At 46.1% G+C, this 14695-nt stretch overlaps 1 protein-coding gene across 1 annotated transcript in view; it reads right to left on the reverse strand.

Moving 5' to 3' along the window:
* VSIG10L2 (V-set and immunoglobulin domain containing 10 like 2) overlaps window positions 1-9687 on the reverse strand; it is a 64858-nt gene extending 55171 nt beyond the window's left edge. Inside the window, exon 1 of the mRNA XM_080982367.1 lies at window positions 9581-9687. The gene's annotated coding sequence lies outside the window, so the exon portion shown is untranslated. The remainder of the gene's footprint in view (window positions 1-9580) is intronic.
* Between the last annotated feature and the right edge of the window lie 5008 nt (window positions 9688-14695).

Consider the following 14695-nt stretch of genomic DNA (forward strand, 5'->3'; position numbering starts at 1 on the left):
CCATTGAAAGCGGCTTCTTCGTGCTAACCAGGAAGTGATCTCTCCAGACAATGGAATGGCTCTTCTTTTCTTATCTCTGTGACTACAATTTCCTGGGCGGCATGGACACCATTAGGCAGTGGAATGTGCATGAGTATTCTGTTTCTCCCCCCTCTGTTCCGCACAGTCCTGGGCACTGGCAACCCACACTATGCCACTGCAAGCAAAAAGACATTAACAGTGGCAGATTGCATGTGTTTGCATACAGCCAGTCCTGGGTTCAATCCCTGGCACCTCCATGTAAGACAGGGAAACACCTTTGTCTGAAATGCTAGTTTCTGCCAGTGTAGACCATACTGAGCTAGCAATGATGCTGTCAGGATGGGACTTTGGGGCATAAATACACTTTGAGGTGCAGTGGAGCTGGAGCTGGAGCTGGCCAGAGGCTGGCTCTGCTTCCATGGACCTTTGTGACAGGCCTCCACAGGTCAATATGATAGCAGGTGATTAAAAGTTCAAGCCGTGGGAGCAGGAACAGCTTTATCTCAGATCTTAGTGCTGTGGTCCCACAGCACTAAGATCAGAGATAAACCTCTGCCTTCTGGTTCCAAAGTCATGAAAAGCAGAAAACAGGCTGATCCACCCATCTCCAGATGAACTAGAATAAAGTCCCTTGCCAACTTTTGACCATATAAAGTTTAGACTACTTAGTACAACCACAGACAGTCCCTTGCGCAGAAATGAAGCAACCAAAGGCCTGTAAAACCACTTGCATGAGCTTAAGGTGGCCCCCAGTTAGGAGCAGGAGCAGTACAATGGTAGTGTAGGTATTTGACTGGCAATCCTTGCAAGATGCACTCAGCAGAGTCTGCTCAGCCTCCCTCCAAGAAGAACATGTCAGCAACTATTATTTTATTTCATTTTTTCCTATCCCAGTTGGTTCTTAATCCAAAAAGCCCTCCGGAGGCAACAGTTATTTGGGGATTTTAGCATCAGGTGTGTCAGCTTGGTCATTATTCCAATTAAAGTGCAGTTCTAACCTGCTAAAGGATTATCGTTATATTTTTGAGTGTGTGGCGGGTGCTGATCCTGGTGGTGAGGGCAGGTCCTCTGGGTGTGTCAGAGCCATTGACGTTGCAAACGCAAAATGCTAAGTAGCTTTTGCTCTTTGCTCCTGCCAGTTTTCGCAAAGCTGACATGCCAGGTGGGCAGTTTGGGTTGTCCTCTGCACAGTGTGAAGGACAGCCTTGTCGGCATGATTGCGTTCGGATGTCTTGGGCGAGATGGAGCTGTGCAGCCTTTAAGTTGGGGGTGTAGTCCAAATGCTGTTGGACTACAATTCTCATAATCACCTGGCCATTGGCTGTGCTGGCTGAGACTGATGGGAGTTGGAGTCCAACAACATCAGGAGGGCTGGCATCAGGGATGGGTGTAGCGGGACCCCTGCCAAAGTCCCAGTGGCTCAGAAGGGCCCATTGCTAAACTGACCCTGCTCAGAATTCCTACAGCCCTCCCTGCTGCGACTTGTCACATCAGTTGTGTCAGGCACTGCAATTTCAGTAATCTAATGTGGCGAGGGCCAGCTGCAGATCAGAGTCAAACGCTATCTTTTAGTGTTGTTAGCCGCCCTGAGCCCGGCTTCGGCTGGGGAGGGCGGGATATAAATAAAAATTTTATTATTATTATTATTATTATTATTATTATTATTATTATTATCTTGGCTCCCATTCAAAGGCACCACTGGCAGCACCAAACAGCTTCTGCCCACCTGGTGGCAGGGCTTATGATGATGGCAGCATGCAGCAGTGCCAAGGGATGGTGCAGATTAGTGCCAGGTAGGGTCTGTGGGTGGCACCATGTTGAGGGGTCCCTGGTAGTTTGATCTTGGGGGAGCAGTTCCAAATCTGCTTTAAAATCAGCTTCACGGAGGTCTATGACAGCAGCGTCAAGTTGGGACTCACAAGTATGAATGCTGGGCCACCAGTCGTATTGCTCCAGAGGCAATATGCAAAAGCTTTTCAATGGAGCAAGTTCACACTTCCAGCTTTTAGTCAGCAAGCCCGCAGGAATCCAGTGGAGAGGCATAATAAATGAAATGACTTGGATTTGTAATTTGGGCAGATTTGGAATCCAGCATCACTGCAGGGCATTGTACCACAAAGAGGAACCCATCAATGCCGTAAACAGACAGACGATGTCACTGCGACATCCACACCCACTCCCAGTCGAGGGAGAAGCAGCCACATCATCAGTTTTGCATGAATGCAGAGCAGGATGAATTTTGCAAGCTATCTTCTCTCTGATCTCCCTGCCTTGAAATAAATTGGAAAGGCACATTTGATCGGAGCCATGCAGCTCTCATGACTAGCCCTATTAGAAACCCCCCTCCCCAGTTGCCATTAGCTCCCATCCCCAAGGAAAAATATTTCCCCCATTTCATACTGACATTGTAGCCCCAGACACCCCTCCCTTGAAACAAGTACAGTAGCAGCTTCAGAGGGCAGATTTCAGATGGGGAAATGATGGAGGGGCAAAGATCCCCAGTACACCCCAGTACACCAGTACACCAGTCCTAGTCGAACGCAGTTCTCCCCTCCCACTGCAAGAGCCTTTAAGCGATGAAAAAAAGAAGTTCTGGTCATGGACCTCTCCAAAGTCTACTTTGACTCTAAAGGTGAGTCCATGCTTGTACATTCTCCATTGCACAATTGTAGTATTGTACGTTGATGATTTGCACATGTGGAACTGCCTGCACACCTGAAACACCACGGGCAGCACTTGGGTATCGCGTGCAGCGCTTCACCTCTCCTTGGATGCAATGCATTTCTACAGAGGCAGGAGACACATTGAGCCATGAGTCACTGCATGGCGATTGTGTGTGTGTGTGTGTGTGTGTGTGAATGGACTCAGCATCAGGAATGACCTTGAACCAAGCCTTCTGCAGCCCAGAGGTGTTTCTGCGGGGTACAGAAGGATGGTAAGACAGTCTCACCTCTCTGCATTTAGGTTGTTTTAGTCTCTGGACTAACTGGTCTTACGGGGATTCCCCTCTCTAGGTAGCAACATGTCTTACTTCAACATGTGGTAAATCACCTCCACGGTGTCCAGGGGTCCTGCTGCTCATTCCTCCACTGTGGGAGACAACATCCCTCTGTGCTGCATACCAGTTGCTAGGAATCACAGGTGAGGAGAGTACTGCTGCACAACACATTCTGCTTTCTAGACCACAGAGCCTAGGGCTTGCCGATCAGAAGGTTGGCGGTTTGAATCCCCATGACGGGGTGAGCTCCCGTTGTTCGGTCCCAGCTCCTGCCCACCTAGCAGTTCGAAAGCACATCAAAGTGCAAGTAGATAAATAAGTACCACTCTGGCGGGAAGGTAAACTGCTTTTCCGTGTGCTGCTCTGGTTCACCAGAAGCGGTTTAGTCATGCTGGCCACATGACCCGGAAGCTGTACGCCAGCTCCCTCGGCCAGTAAAGCGAGATAAGCGCCACAACCCCAGAGTCGTCTGCGACTGGATCTAATGGTCAGGGGTCCCTTTACCTAACTGGGCTCTTATGCCCTCATTCTGCACTTCTGTCCATTCCCTGGTGGCCTCCCTGTCACTCGGAATCAACTGCTTATTAGAACCCCCATTCTTGATGAGAATATCTGGCTGATTTATCCGGCTCTCTCCATCGCTGGCCTCTCAGGGCACCTGTCCAACTGCTAGCCTTACATTTCCAAGTTGAAAAACATACACAAGTCCCACGTATTGAAGGATAACTTGGACCTTCCTCGTGTGGTGCTCAATCTTCCTTTCCTGGAGCCAGAGAGTAATAAGTGCATTAACTATTCTGCGGGGACCGATGTAACTGTAAGTCATGCGCTTTTGTCGAGAGGCTGGGCCAGGAGGAAACTCTTGAGCTTGAGAAAGAGGGGTCTGCGGCAGATCTCAAGCGTGCAACTCTCGCTGTTTACACGCAGGCTCCTTCCAAACCTGGCAGGTGACTCCACTGACTGGTCCCATGTTGAGCTCCTCTTGTTGTGGAACTCGTTGCTACGTACAGAGGAGCTCCAATGGCAGAAGCAGAGCCTCACGGGAAATGAAGTCACTTGGTGTGCCGTGCCAGGATTGGAACAGCTGGGGAAAGAAAGCTGGGTTTTCTGAGTCAGAAATATTCGTCGGTGGGTCTTAACAGCAGCAGGGTGGAGGGGAAAGCTGGGAGTACCAGCGGAGGCATAGGGAACGCCATGACTTCGAGGAAAACACCCTCCTGAGGGAGCATAGGGTGCTTCATGTTTATTGAGCATTCATATTGATTTGCTTAGAGGAAGGATAGATAATGTCTTTTTGATAAGCAGGCATTCTGGTGGGCCTACATTTTTGAGGCCCTGAAGGTTGAACTGTTACGGAAGCCCCTTCGCAACCAGCAACAAGGTCTGAGTAACTGCTGTCATCTTCTCCAATGGAGTTGTCCTATGACAGATCACCAAACCTGTGCAACATCTGTGCTACTGACTCTCAGACTTTGAGATTGTTGAAACACACACAAACACACACACACACATTTGGTCTGCTAGACCCCAAACTTTTAAGCAACATGAACTAAAGTTGCTTCTGGGGCCCCTCTGGGATTAAGGGCCCTGAGGCTTAAGCTTCAATAGTTTCATAGTAGATCTGCCCCTGTTTGTGGGGAGATTAGACAACCTTGCAAGTGGTATCCCACACTTTCTGACACATTCCCCACCCCCATTACTTTCCTTATTGTAACAAAGTCCTATCTTTTGGGATAGTGGGTTTGACCTCCTAATCTACTGCACTTGCGCAAGCCTGAATTTGCCCTTCTGTGATTGAATCCCACTCCAAAATAGGGACAGTTCGGAAGCACCAATAGGAACATCAGATGCTGCCTTATACCGAGCCAGGCGATTGGTCCTCTTAGCTCAGTATTGTCTGCAGTGACTGGCAGAGGCTGTCCAGGATTCCAGGCAGGATTCCAGCCCTGTTTGGAGATGCCAGGGGTTGAACCTGGGTCCTTCTGCATGCAGAGCACATGCTCTGCTCCTGAGCTGCGCCCCTTTCCCAAGGAAGCAAACTAACTCTGTGATACATTCCTCTCTCCCTCTTCACTCAAAATGGCAGCACAGCATGCCGAAGTGCTACCAGCCGATGACGCAGCTGAGAGCTGCATCTATTCTGGATGAGAATTAGATCCAAACTAAATGTGATGCTATTTACTCAAGTTAGCAATTGTGCAGAGATTTTTTTTAAAGTGAATAGCAAGAATGGGAAGCCAGATCTAGACTGGGGCCCTGGCAGATGGATCAGGGGACTTAATCATTCTCAGCCAGTGACAGCTGCTGCCAGGGAGCCAGTGATAGTAAAGGACATTAGAGGGACAAATATTCTGAGAGTTCCAGGGGCCATATGGAGAGGCTTAGAGGGCCACATTACACTTCCCCAACCTGTGGCTTTAATACATTGACGGACTGCAACTTCCATCGCCTGCAGCAAACATAGCCAATTGTCAGGGAAGATGGGAGATGGGAGTCCAAAAACACAGGGTTCATTTTGCCCTTGCTTTTCTGGTCTGTGTCTGAGTTCTTTTTTTCTTTTTCTTTTCCCTGCCACTTTCCCCAAGAAAACCTGATCTTTAATACTGAATCAGAACAGATGGTAATTAGGGTGTTCTGCGGATTGCTGTTTGTTCCAATTCCGCGGTAAAGAGTGGGTTTTTGCAGGGGAAGTGGTAGAGCTATAGGAAAAAAAAGCACTTGTACACAGAGCTTTAAAGCACAGACTTGTGCCTAGAAACATGGCACAAAAGTAAGTCTGGATAAGCCCACAGGAAGGGGAACCATATTGGGGGTGGCTGTTCTAATGTATTACAATGTGGGGCTTGGGCAATGAGAAAGGGGCTTACAGCAACAAAGCAACATCTGCATTTTGATCTGTGAAATTCTCAATGTCGTTCTGCAGCCGTTACCCTAAAGCAACTTCCTCCACCACTTTGCCTGCAAAACCCATTTAGCTGCTGGTCTCTCGCTAGGTTCAAACATGTCCCTGTCTCTTTGCTCAGGCACTGCAGCGGCCTCTAGTGATGAAAGTCAGCAGACAGCGAAGAGCGTGCTTGATTGCTTGTTAAGTGTTTATACCCAACCTTTCCTCCTATAGTACAAAGCAGCTTACAAAATATTAAAGCACAACACAACAAAAACAGCTGTGTAAAAAGGAAAAGAAACAATGGAAGCCAGCAATGAAACAGTTTGAAACCAACTGTAGCCAAAGGCATCATAACACACAGTAAAAGCCAGCATAATGTAATGTAATGAAATGAGGCAGAATGATAGAATAATAGAACTGTATTGTTGGAAGGGATCCTATGGGCTATGTAGTTCCAGCCCCCTGCAATGCAGAAATCTAACCCCACCAAAGCATGCAAGTGTCTTGAGCCACTGACTTCAGAGTAACCACAATGAGGCTTATGGAATTACTTAGAGGGAAGCAGTTGGAGAACTGCAGAATGAAACTAAAGCCCCACTGGTGTTCCAGCTTCAAACAGGGCAAAGTCAATGATAGCAAATATCAACAGTTTTACAGCCCAGATGTCTTTTTATAAGCTGGGAGCTGTGTTGTTTTTTTTCCTTAAAAAAAACTTAATTGGTAGTAAAACAAGCAGACGCTAATTATAACTCTCTGGGGTTCTTTTCCATTTAAAGCAGCACCTTTGCGAATGTCGTCATTTTCCTTCAAACAACAACAACAAAAACGCAACACTCGGCTGAGCTTCGCAGAACGTCACAGCAAGCTCTTTCTGAGCCTGTGCTCTGGGCAATGGTGTTTTCTCTCCATCTGAATGGCTGGAATTAGACCCATATAAACCCCAGCTGCATAATTATAGCAGTTTACAAAAGTATGGTGCTGCCTCAAAGCTACTGTGCATTGATTCAGAAGTAAGAAAACGATATGAGCATTTTTAGAACGCAGGAGCTATGTATGGCGGATCCAACCAAAGGTTTATCTTGTCCAGCCTTCCCCCAACCTGACACACTTTAGTGTTGTTGAACTACAACTCCCATCAAATCCAGGCAGCACAGCCTATGGTCAGATATAAAGGGAGTTGTAGCATAAAGCAGTTGGAGAGCATTAAGGTGGGAAAGGCTGATCTCACCCAGAATGGCCTTTCCAGACTGGAGGGTTGTTGTTAGTATTTGTGGCTATATTTTGCAACATGTAATGGATGCAATAATAGTTCATGGGTTTGGGATTTCTATTGCACCATCCCAACATCATTCTGCTTTGTTGCTTCTGCTTTGTTGCTCAGTCTAGGTGGCACTGTGGGTTAAACCACAGAGCCTAGGACTTGCCAATCAGAAGGTCGGCAGTTCAAATTCCCACGACGAGGTGAGCTCCCATTGTTCGGTCCCTGCTCCTGCCAACCTAGCAGTTCGAAAGCACATCAAAGTGCAAGTAGATAAATAGGTACTGCTCCAGCGGGAAGGTAAATGGCGTTTCCGTGTGCTGCTCTGGTTCGCCAGAAGCGGCTTAGTCATGCTGGCCACACGACCCGGAAGCTGTACGCCGGCTCCCTTGGCCAATAAAGCAAGATGAGCGCCACAACCCCAGAGTTGGCCACGACGGGACATAATGGTCAGGGGTCCCTTTACCTAGGAGTCGCAGAGGGCAAGGAGTTAGCTCTCAAGAAGGGAAGATTGGACGATTTCCCAATACACAGGGCCTCAGGTTTCTGTGGTGCTTCCCCGATGACTATTCTACTCTGGGCACTATTGCACTAGAGCTCAACAAAAGCAGGGCAAAACATCAAGAAGATGGCATTTGTGGTGCAAAAAGTTACAGGATTTCATCAGGAAGCTACAAGGCATGCACTGATGGGAAACGAAGGAGCAAGTCTGTCCCTGAAAAATATTCAGGTGAAACAGTATTGAAAGCCACATCGAATTGTGTATAACCAACCCCATACTGGGATGAGTACAAAAGCATCATGGATGCATCATGAAAAAGGACTAAAGCACTAAAATTTATTTATTGGTGTGTGTTTTCCTTTCCTTTTTCCTTTTTGTAAATCTACCAAAGAATAAAATAAAATAAAATTGGGATTAAAGGGTTTGCTCAGAACGGCGGAGGGTGTGTGTGCTATGTCCCATTGGTGTAGTGACAGTGGTACTCGCCATTCTTCTGAAAAGAAATGTTCAGGGGTGTGTCTCGAGGGATCAAGGAAAGTCAATTTTGGGGGAGTGAGAAATGTCCCTGTTTTCATCTGAGGAATGTTGGAGGGTCTGGTCATGGCCATCAGCCCTTGATAAGGCTATGGAATTGTCTCATCTCACCTGTCTTACTTTGCAGAGTACAGCCCTCTATTTGAAGGGCTTTCTGGTCCGAGTCAAGTTTATAAATAAATGTGAAAGGGGGCCTTGATGTTGCCTGTAAAGAACGCCTGGACAGCAGACAGAGCAGGCGCATGTGTTTCCTGGTCACATTTCTCTTGACGATGCTGAAACTTATTTCTACCTTGATACACATAACTTAGCATCTGCCAGACATCATACCTGCTTTGAATTTATTGTTATTCATGCTTTTATACTGTATTTTATGCTGTTTTTTGTTGTATCACAATTAAGTGTTTTAAATTTGTTGTTAGCCGCCCTGAGCCCAGTTTTCTGAACCAGGAAGGGTGGGGTATAAATAAAAATTTATTATTATTATTAATATTATCCTTTTTCCTAGTGATGAATTTTCTCTTATTTTCCTTGCAATGGGGAAATGTCCATCTGAACACCAGTAGGGGTGGGCTATATGGGGGTGTACACATAAGAACCCCCCAACCAACATCTGGATAAGGGGTTGAGAATCTTTGGCCCATTAGCCTTGAGAGTATTGGCCAGGCTGATCAGGGTTGATGGGAGGGGTAGTCCAGTAACATCTGGAGGGCCCAAGGTTCCCCAATGCTGATGAAGACTAAGTCTGGGTAAAACAAGGTCTCCAGATGTTGGTTTATGACTCCCCTTGCCCCTGACCATTGGCTGAGCTGGCTGGGGGTGATGGGAGTTGGAGTCCGACCACATCTGGAAGGCTGCAGACACACCCCTCAAATGAATATCCCCATGTTCCAGTAAAATAGGATGTCCTGGCTGCTCTTTGGCAATTTTGGGTCTCAGTTCTGGAACTTGTAACTTTCCAGGAGTCGCAGAGGGCGAGGAGTTAGCTCTCAAGAAGGGAAGGTTGGATGATTTCCCAATACGCAGGGCCTCAGGTTTCTTTGGCAAGCTGGAGGGGAAAGAGAAATATCGTGTGCCCCCCCCCCCCGCCGCCTCAAGTGCCTTGTTTGAGCCTGTACTAAGAGACTTGGCAACCTGAAGTGATCTGCTGTCGCCGTAGCAACAAATGACTAAATAATGACAATTAGCTGAAATAGCACAGGGAAACAAGCCAAGGCAAACAACTCGAAATTACCTGCAATTCCTCACCCCCAGCGCTCGCACATCAGCCCCCCTCCACCACACAGCCAATCTTTTAATTAAAATTAATTGCTTATTACCGTACCTCCTCCCACCCTGCAGAAAATAATAAAATTACATGAGCAAAGAGCATGAGAGTACCTGTCAGGAATCCCATGCAGATGAAGCAACAGCCAAGCTAAACAGCATCCCTTGTGTCTTACGACGTGGCCCAATTTGCCTTTCACCTTGTCGCGCCTCAGGCGGGGGGGGGGAGCTGCAATTGCCTATCCCGCAGGCATCGTGAGACAGGTGGTGCATCGTGGAGGGCGGGGGGGGGGGAGAGAGCGAAACTCGTGCTTCCTGCTGTGCTTAGCTAGTTTTATAATCTGGTTTGCTGGGTTTACGGTAAGCTCTGCCAGCTTCTCCTTTGACCCAGACGTAAGTGCTGGAGACAGAAAGCTGAGCGGCTTGTTCCCTGCTGAGCATATGCTCCAGCGCTATAATCCCGCCTTGCACAACTGGGTGCTCTCCAGACATTAGGGACTACAACTCCCATCAGCGCCAAGCCAGGGATGATGGGAATTGGAATTCCAAGCGCTTAAAGGCAACCAGGCTGAGGTAAGCTGGGGTACACCAGTGGTTCCGTCTTCATGCACTGTTCCTTTTGCTCTGACTCAACAGAAGGTCCTCTCCTCTATGCCTTAGGGTGAAGGCCAGATTATAAATTTATATAATAATAATAATAATAATTCCCAACCGGAATCTGTACATATTGCTGAATCGGGCCAGTGGTTCATCTATATACAGTGGTACCTTGGGTTAAGTACTTAATTCGTTCCAGAGGTCTATACTTAACTTGAAACTGTTCTTAACCTGAAGCACCACTTTAGCTAATGGGGCCTCCCGCTGCCACTGCGCCGCTGGAGCCCGATTTCTGTTCTCATCCTGAAGCAAAGTTCTTAACCTGAAGCACTATTTCTGGGCTAGCAGAGTCTGTAACCTGAATCATATGTAACCTGAAGTGTATATAACCCAAGGTACCACTGTAATAATAATAATAATAATAATAATAATAATAATAATAATAATAATAATTTATTTATACCCAGGCCCCCCTTCATGGATCACTGCCTTGCCGTGGCGAAGGGGCTTGAATAACTTGGAGAAGCTATGGGCTATGCCATGCAGGGCCACCCAAGATGGACAGGTCATAGTGGAGAGTTTTGACCAAACGTGATCCACCTGGAGCAGGAACCGGCAAGCCACTCCAGTATCCCTGCCAAGAAAACTCCATGGACAAAGACAAAAGGCATATAAAAGTTATGACGCTGGAAGATGAGCCCCTCAGGTCGGAAGGCGTCCAACATGCTACTGAGGAAGAGTGGAGGACAAGTACAAGTAAATTCAGAGCTGATGAAGCGGCTGGGCCAAAGCCGAAAGGACGCTCAGTTGCGGATATGCCTGGAAGCGAAAGGAAAGTCCAATGCTGTAAAGAAAAATATTGCATAGGAACCTGGAATGTAAGAACCATGAACCTTGGTAAATTGGATGTGGTCAAAAATGAGATGGCAAGAATAAATATTGACATCCTGGGCATCAGTGAACTAAAATGGACAGGAATGGGCGAATTCAGTTTGGACGACCATCATATCTACTACTGTGGGCAAGAATCCCGTAAAAGAAATGGAGTGGCCCTCATAGTCAACAAAAGAGTGGCAAAAGCTGTATTGGGATGCAATCTCAAAAATGATAGAATGATCTCGATACGAATCCAAGGCAGACCTTTTAACATCACAGTAATCCAAGTTTATGCACCAACCACTGGTGCTGAAGAAACTGAAATTGACCAATTCTATGAAGACTTACAACACCTTATAGAATTGACACCAAAGAAGGATCTCCTTCTCATTATAGGGGATTGGAATGCTAAAGTAGGGAATCAAGAGATAAAAGGAACAACTGGCAAGTTTGGCCTTGGAGTTCAAAACAAAGCAGGGCAAAGGCTAATAGAGTTCTGCCAAGAGAACAAGCTGGTCATCACAAGCACTCTTTTCCAACAACACAAGAGACGACTCTACACATGGACATCACCAGATGGGCAGCATCGAAATCAGATTGATTATATTCTCTGCAGCCAAAGATGGAGAAGCTCTATACAGTCAGCAAAAACAAGACCTGGAGCGGACTGTGGCTCAGATCATCAGCTTCTTATAGCAAAATTCAAGCTTAAACTGAAGAAAGTAGGAAAAACCACTGGGCCGGTAAGATACAAACTAAGTCAAATCCCTTATGAATACACAGTGGAAGTGAGGAACAGGTTTAAGGATTTAGATTTGGTGGACAGAGTGCCGGAAGAACTATGGATGGAGGCTCGCAACATTATACAGGAGGCAGCAACGAAAACCATCCCAATGAAAAGGAAATGCAAGAAAGCAAAGTGGCTGTCCAACGAGGCCTTACAAATAGCGGGGGAGAGAAGGCAGGCAAAATGCGAGGGAGATAGTGAAAGATACAGGAAATTGAATGCAGATTTCCAAAAAATAGCAAGGAGAGACAAGAAGGCCTTCTTAAACGAGCAATGCAAAGAAATAGAGGAAAACAACAGAATGGGAAGAACCAGAGATCTGTTCAAGAAAATTGGAGATATGAAAGGAACATTTCGTACAAAGATTACCATAATAAAGGACAAAAGTGGTAAGGACCTAACAGAAGCAGAAGACATCAAGAAGAGGTGGCAAGAATACACAGAGGAATTATACCAGAAAGGTATGGATGGCTCGTACACCCCAGGTAGTGTGGTTGCTGACCTTGAGCCAGAAATCCTGGAGAGTGAAGTCAAATGGGCCTTAGAAAGCACTGCAAATAACAAGGCCAGTGGAAATGATGGTATTCCAGCTGAACTACTTAAAATTTTAAAAGATGATGCTGTTAAGGTGTTACACTCAATACGCCAGCAAGTTTGGAAAACTCAGCAGTGGCCAGAGGATTGGAGAAGATCAGTCTACATCCCAATCCCAAAGAAGGGCAGTGCCAAAGAATGCTCCAACTACCGCACAATTGCACTCATTTCACACACTAGCAAGGTTATGCTTAAAATTCTACAAGGCAGGCTCAAGCAGTATATGGACCGAGAACTCCCAGCAGTGCAAGCTGGATTTAGAAGAGGCAGAGGAACCAGAGACCAAATTGCAAACATGCGCTGGATTATGGAGAAAGCTAGAGAGTTCCAGAAAGACATCTACTTCTGCTTTATTGACTATGCAAAAGCCTTTGACTGTGTCAACCACAGCAAACTATGGCAAATTCTTAAAGAAATGGGAGTGCTTGATCACCTCATCTGTCTCCTGAGAAATCTCTATGTGGGACAAGAAGCTACAGTTAGAACTGGATATGGAACAACTGATTGGTTCAAAATTGGGGAAGGAGTACGCCAAGGCTGTATATTGTCTCCCTGCTTATTTAACTAATATGCAGAATTCATCATGCGAAAGGCTGGGCTGGATGAATCCCAAACTGGAATTAAGATTGCCGGAAGAAATATCAACAACCTCAGATATGCAGATGACACAACCTTGATGGCAGAAAGTGAGGAGGAATTAAAGAACCTTTTAATGAGGGTGAAAGAGGAGAGCGCAAAATATAGTCTGAAGCTCAACATCAAAAAAACGAAGATCATGGCCACTGGTCCCATCACCTCCTGGCAAATAGAAGGGGAAGAAATGGAGGCAGTGAGAGATTTTACTTTCTTGGGCTCCATGATCACTGCAGATGGTGACAGCAGTCACGAAATTAAAAGACGCCTGCTCCTTGGGAGAAAGGCGATGGCAAACCTAGACAGCATCTTAAAAAGCAAAGACATCACCTTGCCAACAAAGGTCCGTATAGTTAAAGCCATGGTTTTCCCAGTAGTGATGTATGGAAGTGAGAGCTGGACCATAAAGAAGGCTGATCGCCGAAGAATTGATGTTTTTGAATTATGGTGCTGGAGGAGACTCTTGAGAGTCCCATGGACTGCAAGAAGATCAAACACATCCATTCTTAAGGAAATTAGCCCTGAGTGCTCACTGGAAGGACAGATCGTGAAGCTGAGGCTCCAATACTTTGGCCACCTCATGAAAAGAGAAGACTCCTTGGAAAAGACCCTGATGTTGGGAAAGATTGAGGGCACAAGGAGAAGGGGACAACAGAGGACCAGATGGTTGGACAGTGTTCTCGAAGCTACAAACATGAGTCTGACCAAACTGCGGGAGACAGTGGAAGACAGAAGTGCCTGGCGTGCTCTGGCCCATGGGGTCACGAAGAGTCGGACACGACTAAATGACTAAACAACAACAACAACATACCCAGCCCATCTGGCAGGGTTTCCCCAGCCACTCTGGGCAGCTCCCAACAGAATATTATTATTATTAATAAAGCGATCAAACATCAAACATTAAAAACTTCCCTAAACAGGACTGCTTTCAGATGTCTTCTAAAAGTCAGATAGTTGTTTAATTTCCTTAACATCTGATGCTAAGAAGAAAAAATAAACATGTAGCTTAACACATTTAGAGCAGCTTGCCGAAACAAAAAAAGTCTTAAGCAGGCACCAGAAATTGTACAGTGAAGGCTGAAGGCTGAAGTCAATAGGCAGGGAGTTCCAAAGTTCAGTCACCCTAAAGTACAGAGTTCTTACAAGTATGGAAGAAATATTATGTGGCACCTGTAAAGCTGCCAGTTCAGCAGATCAAAGCAGCCAAGTGGGCACATATGGGTAAGGTGATCCTGCAAGTAAACAGGTCCCAAGCAGTTAATCACTGTTCATGTTTACTATTAGGTATATTAACATCTTGGAGCTGGCCCGGTAATAAATGGACACCCATTTCAGATCTTTGAACAGGGACATTGCATGCAGACAGAATCTCCATTCCATCCACAGTTGGGTGCAGCGTTCTGCGCTAACAGTAGTTTCCAGAACAAACACAATGGGGCCCTCACATAGAATGTGAGGCCCCCCCTTCCTATTCTTGGGTGGGACATATGTGCAAAAGAATAAATAGATCTTACAGCAAAGCATTATTAATCCTGTCCCCAAATCAATGTTTATTTATGTCTGTGTAGCTGGACTGATTCCAAACAGAGAAGGGCCTTGTAGAGACACAGATGATTTGCAAGAAATGGAAACGCATTTCATCTTTCTGTCAACGGAGATGATACATATATATATATATATATATATATATATATATATATATTAGCATGCACACTCAGTGTCTCATACATACTATGAAATCA

Source organism: Podarcis pityusensis (genome assembly GCF_964106645.2).
Source record: "Podarcis pityusensis genome assembly, chromosome: 15".
NCBI lineage: Eukaryota > Metazoa > Chordata > Lepidosauria > Squamata > Lacertidae > Podarcis > Podarcis pityusensis.